This window comes from Octopus bimaculoides, chromosome 1, assembly GCF_046866305.1.
Source record: "Octopus bimaculoides isolate indiv1 chromosome 1, ASM4686630v1, whole genome shotgun sequence".
NCBI classification, from domain to species: Eukaryota; Metazoa; Mollusca; class Cephalopoda; order Octopoda; family Octopodidae; genus Octopus; species Octopus bimaculoides.
The window spans coordinates 27,135,398-27,142,245 of record NC_142928.1 but is presented as its reverse complement, the minus strand read 5'-3'; positions in this window follow the sequence as shown (position 1 = coordinate 27,142,245).

Sequence of the window (6,848 nt, the reverse complement as noted above, 5' to 3'; positions counted from 1 at the left end):
AAAGTGTTTAGCTATACAGCGTTTCTTCAGACCCTAATGGCCAGTGGCCTATGACCTCTTTTGAAAGTTGAGTGAGAAAAGACCTCGTAGCTACTTTTTGATCGCTCGGACTATGTGTTAAGCACAAGGGATTTTCTCCCTTAGACCATTATCTGTAGTCAGCCATTTATCTTCTATATTATAATGAAGAAAGCTGCTAATCAATTAGGTATGTAACAATTACTAAAAGAAAGCAATTATTAAAGGCTTGACCTTCTGGAATTTTTTTATAAATTCCTGTTCCAAGAAATTTCCTGTAATTTGATTTCTGGAGTTTATTGGATATTTGAACTACAAGTTTTTCACAAATTTAAATATTCGTTGCATTTACAGCGGAGTAGATTTAATGTTTCATAAACAATATCATTCATTTGCAACAGTCTCTCATTCTGTCTGACCTCTATTTTCATTAATGATAATTTAATATATGATATATTCATTTCAAGGTTTTCATTTCGAGTTTTAATTCTCTACTTGCAAAACCCACAATTTATTCTATATACGTAATGTAAAAGAAATTATTCATTGAATGAATAAATGCTATTAGACAAAATAGCCGTATAACTCTGAGGATTATGTTACGGGGCACAATTTCAAGAATATTCTCAGTTTCCGGAGTTTGTTAATTGAATCTTTTTGATAAAATGAAATTTTTTTAATAAAGTGCTATAATTTTTTTTTTTTTAAAGTTAGGAAGTAATTTTATTGATATTGCTGTTTGAAATGCCATAAGCCTTACTATAATAACTATGTGACCACTGCTATTTCTAACACGCTAAACGTAATTGGGTTACCTTGAAGTTTGTTTAAATTAGAAATATATTACAACTACGATAAATTACTGAAAGAAATATTTTTTAAGCAAGTGAGATTTCTTTTATAAACAGACATTTTCAGGAAAATTTGCTTTCTGAACTTCCTTTTGTTATTGAATATTTCAAGTTCACAAATTTAAATATTCGGTACAAGACTGCTTTTGACGAGCCTTTATAGGTTTGACGTCCTGGAAATTTTTTATAAATTCCTCTATATCGACAAAAATGCAGTTTCGAAGCGTCTGCTATTATTTAATATCACAAATTTAAATGTTCGTTGCCAAGCTTTACATTCACTGCGGAGTAAGTTTTAACATTTGGTAAACAATATTGAGATGCTCTGGCGAAATTTTTCGTTTTCATTTGCTACACAGTCTCTCACTCTCTCTCCCGCCTCTAATTGCTTTCATTAATAACAATGTACTTAATCTATATTCATAGCAATTTTTCATTTCAAATATTATTTCGTTATTTCAGATGAGGACATCAGGTATTTTGTTGACTTAAATTTGCTGCGTAAATGCCCTCAGTTTATTGTTTATACATACTGGAAAAAAATTATACTGGACAACTTATTAAAACTTGCTGAAGCTTCGGACTCACGCGACTTATTTCTTTTCCCTCGTTATCTAAGAATTATCAAATGGATTTGTTGCTATGACTGGTTTTGTTTTACGTGTCCTTCCTGGAAGGTCTGATTGAAGGGAATTTGGCAACCATTTCTAACATGTCAAGTATTGCTCCAACATCTATGAAGGAGCTGCTGCTGCTGCTGTACACAGAGTCATCCTGAGCCGCATCCAGCAAAGGCTTTCCTGTTACTGACATACAGTCACTAACTGACACACCCAAACTTCTGGCTCAGAAGTGCAGTCTCTTCTCTCTCTCTCTCTCTTCTTTCTTCTTCCTCCTCTCTCTCTCTCTCTCTCTCTCTCTCTCTCTCTCTCTCTCCATCATTCTCTTTTCGTCTTTCTCTCTCTCTCCCATTCCCTCTCTTTGTCCCTCTGCTTACTGACTTTTTATTTTTGTTGCTATTATTGTGATCCCTGTTCATAGCAGCATTCCGAGTTTAAGCCATCTCTATTCATCATTCTTGATCCACTTGTCTTTCTTGTCTTCATTGCCCTTGTTGTGCCGAACCTTCAACCCCCCCCCCCACACACACACACACACACACTAAACACTCAAACCAATATTACCTTTCCAAAGCGTAAAGCCATAAGAATTCCCTTTCCAATCAAGTTTTGTTTTGTTTTTTTCTTTCCCGCACGCGTTGACTTGTAATTGTCTAAGAGTAACACTAACGGCACCAGCATCACCATTTCACCATTTTCAATGGGCTTACATAGATCATGATATGGTCTTTCATCCCGATACCGTAAAAAAATAAAAAAATGAAAAGGGAGATAATCATAAGAAACCAATATGAAGTCTGGCGTTTTCTACGCCAACGAAGCCAGTCATGTCTGCCCGAGTGGTCATATATTTTTCGACTCTCTATTAATTTTTCTCTCTGAATGTATGTTGCTCAGTCGTTAGCCTATACGGCTCAGAACCCTAAGGTCATGAGTTCAATTCCCGGTGACGCGTTGTATCCTTGAGTAAGACACTCTATTTAAAGTTTCTCCAGCCTATTCAGCTGACAAAAATGAGTTGCACTTGTAATTCAAAAGGCCAGCCTTGTCACATTCTGTGTCACGCTGAATCTACCAGAGAACTTCGTTAAGAGTATGCGTGTCTATGGAATACTCAACCACTTGCGCGTTAATTTCATGAACTGGCTGTTGCGTTGATGGAATCTACTGAAACACTCGTCGTAACCGACGAGTGTAAGGTGGAATGACAGTCGATAGTGTGATCGATTTTAGATACTCGTCGAGAAAAAACAAACAGAAAAATAAAAGAAGCAATAGAAAGAATAAAATTCCCTAGAATTCTTGCTAGAGATTCTACCAGGGCTGAACAATTAATAACGGTAAAAAAATAAAAAAACATGGTTAATGTTATATGTAATACTTAAAATGATATTGAAAACTAAGAAAATTTCCGAAAGCTAGAGGGAGATTTCTTGCTTTCTCTCTTGCCAACACCTGGAATGTTTTCAATATGTGAAATAGAGAGATGCATAGAGCTACTCTTTATTTTCCCTTCTACGATGTGGCTTCACCTGATACCTCAGATAAAAGTTTGTCCAAATGTTCTTTCAAAATATTTATATCTGTACCTCGTAGAACACTGAGGTTGTTTAGCAGAACGTTGAATAGTTGCTGACCCTTGAAATATAAGCTGTTATATACGAGGGCCTTACTCTAGATGGAAAGGACGGGATCTTTGGTGCTATGCAGTAACGTTCAGTTTTGTGGTTTGTACAGCTTTCAGTTTCAAAGTTGGTAGTTAGACCTCCCAGGGTCTTCCATTTACATATATGTCACCGAATGTCTTTCGCACCTACTTTCTAAGGAGTAAAGCCTCAGGCTTTTAGCTTCACCAAGTCAGATGCACCGAGATATTCTTCTTTGTGTGTAGTGGCGTTGTAGCCATGTCATAGAAGTACATGAATTGGACGCTTAAAAATATTGCATTAAAATTTTAATCTGAACAAATATAAATATCATTATTTAAAAAAAAACAATATGGTCCATTGGTTATTAGTTATATATTGGTAGAGAACTGTGAGATAATCAAATAATCTTGCTTATAAAATACGATGATATTAAATCATTTCTATTTTAACTTTCTTTATTCTGACCGTGAGGCCTAATGGATAGGGAGTCAGAAAATTTCAAGTTCGAGACTCCTCGTGGTCTCATAAACATTTGATGCCAGGCTTTAAAAAGAAAAAAAGGTACTGGGGTCAATGCATTCGAGGTGGTACGCCAGCGGAGCTGCAGTCTGATGAATGAAACAAATAAAATATCCCTAACTGCTTATGTTTCGAATTCACATTTCTTTAAAAATTCCAACGCCCACTACAATAATCTTAAACATCAACTTCTTGTCCTGAACTTTTCCAGGTTCAGTTAACTCTGAACCTTGTCCCTTTTGACTCAACCCCGCATTTTCCTGATACTCTTTTACTCTTTTACTCGTTTCAGCCATGCGGCTGCGGCCATGCTGGAGCACCGCCTTTAGTCGAAGAAATCGACACCAGGACTTATTCTTTGTAAGCCTAGTACTTATTCTATCGGTCTCTTTTGCCGAACCGCTAAGTTACAGGGGCGTAAACGCACCAGCATCGGTTGTCGAGCGATGCTGGGGACAAACACAGACACACAAACACACACACACACACACATATATACATATATATGACGGGCTTCTTTCATTTTCCGTCTATCACACCCACTCACAAGGCTTTGGTCGGCCCGAGGCTATAGTAGAAGACACTTGCCCAAGGTGTCACGCAGTGGGACTGAACCCGGAACCATGTGGTTTGTAAGCAAGCTACTTTACCACACAACCACTCCTGCACCTAATTATTAATAAATTTATCATAAATAATATTCAACAAATATATATCTAAAATATTAATTCCAAGTAAAATTTTATAATTATCAAAGTTAAGACTAATAAAGCAGATTCGTCTAAAAATGATTGCAAAGTCTAAGTTATGCACACGATAGAAAAGTAAAAGTAATTAGATTAATGCGCATGACGTGACAGAGAAATGGAAGGGAAAAGGATAAGCAGTTTGAGACTGTTTGCTTAAAGATCTAATAAACAAGAAAATAATTAATGATAATTTGGCAAAAAAAAACAACATATAATGAAACTAAAAATGAGAGCATGATGATAAATGATAAGGTTAATTATAAAGCAAAAATACAACAACAAATATAAGATCACAAAACATAAGAAAAAGTTGGCATAGAGAAGATAATAACAAAAAAAAAATAATGTTAATGATAAGAACTGATAAAAGTTAATAACAATAAAATTAAACACAGGAGTTTTTAAAAACAGCTGTAGGTACACACGTAGATAAATTCTCAGTGTTTTTAAGCTACAATGACGATTTCGTAATCAAACAGAATTTCTTTATATAAAGACTTATTTTATGTGCGGTTGCTTTTTCCATCATAAAGTTTTTTTTCGGCCGAACCAGTTTAAGATATTTTTTTATTTAAGCTTCATTGAAAAAAAACATTTCATTTACAGTTTACGGATATGACGGTCTTCGTACGGTATCAGACGTTGCTCTTGTCCAAATTTGGTCATTTGCCCTCACCCATAACCTCTTTCTATTGCATCAATTTTTTACTTGTTTCAGACATTAGACTGCAGCCATGCTGGGGCACAGGCTTGAGAGGTTTAGTTGAACAAACAGACACCAGTCCTTCATTTTTTCTAAGCCTGTTTTGCTTTCTATCAGTTCCTTACACTGAACTACTCACACACACACACACACACACACACACACGTGTGTGTGTGACATTCCTCCATGGCACAGGTTTAATTTGTGTATACAAATTTAATTTGTGGTCCATGGGAAGAGCCATTTTAACGATGCGTCCTGCCCAACTCTTCGAAACGCCGGTGTTAAAATGGGGGTAGCTGATGAAGGAAAATGTTCTCTATGTGGCTTGTGTGTTTTCTGTACTCTGGTTATTATTATTTTCTTGCCTAACGTTTTGTTTGCAATGTCCTGTACCCAGATATGCACCTATATATACAGGTAGACGTAGGTATGCACATAGCTGTACGCATATATGCATATACTCATTTATTATTTGTTTTATATATATATAATATTAACATAGGAAGAAATTCAAAATCTTACAGCTGTTTCTGGGATATCCCCGGGTAAGGGATATTCCGTCATCAGAGACAAATAGGGGGAAAATATGGAAAGTTAGTGAAATCTGATGAGTACACTATGAATGAAAGCGCTCATTTTGTTAAAATACCATAATAAAAAAACGTGAAAACTAGACTGTTTTAACTTTATTCAACTGATATATATATATATATATATATATATATATATATATATATATATATATATATATATATATATATATATACATATATATGTATATGTGTGTGTGTGTAGAGAGAGAGAGAAAGAGAGAGAGAAAGAGAGAGAGAAAGATAGAGAGAGAGATAGTGTGAGAGAGAGAGAGAGAGAGAGAGAGAGAGAGAGAGAGAGAGAGAGATACGACAGGTTTCTTTCAGTTTCCATCTACCAAATCTATTCATAAGGCTTTAACCGGTCTGGGCCCATAGTAGAAGACACTTACTCAAGGTGTCGCACTGTGGAACTTTATCCGGAACCTTATTGTTCGGAAGCAAACGTCTTATTACACAGCAAAACATGTATATCTGTATTCATGTATATTTATATGTGCATGTACGTACCCGTATAAATACATGCATGCACGTATCAACCCAAATATATATGTGTGCGTCGTGAAGAGTCTAATAAATGTTGGTAAATAAATATGTACTATCTGGAATATGAAAACACACAGAAGCCTCGCGTCAGTACGACTTGATTACAGAAATGCATTTGGTTCGTATGGCTACGAAAGTCCCTACATCTGACAAAGTACCTTTAGCTTTAGTTGCTCTTACCGAAAGGGCCATGAAAACCTTATCCACAATCTTCACACTTGTTACTGAAAATAGAACAACTGTTACTCATGTTACTAATATTTTTTTCAGCAAGAATATTCCAAAGTGACAGTATATCTGTTACACTATACTTTCTAATTGATGTATCAATACCAGCAGATGACAACGTTTCTCTAAAAGAAATGGAAAAACTTTCAAAATACAAAGACCTGGAAATAGAGATAACTCGAATGTGGAGTCTAAAAACAGAAACAATTCCTATCATAGTAGGTGCCTTAGGTATAATAAAAAAATATTCAGACAAATACATAACAAAAACACCAGGACTTACAAATATATATAACATACACAAAATTGCACTACTGGGTACTGCACACATTCTACGCAAAACACTTTCAATACAGTAAACATAAGAGCACC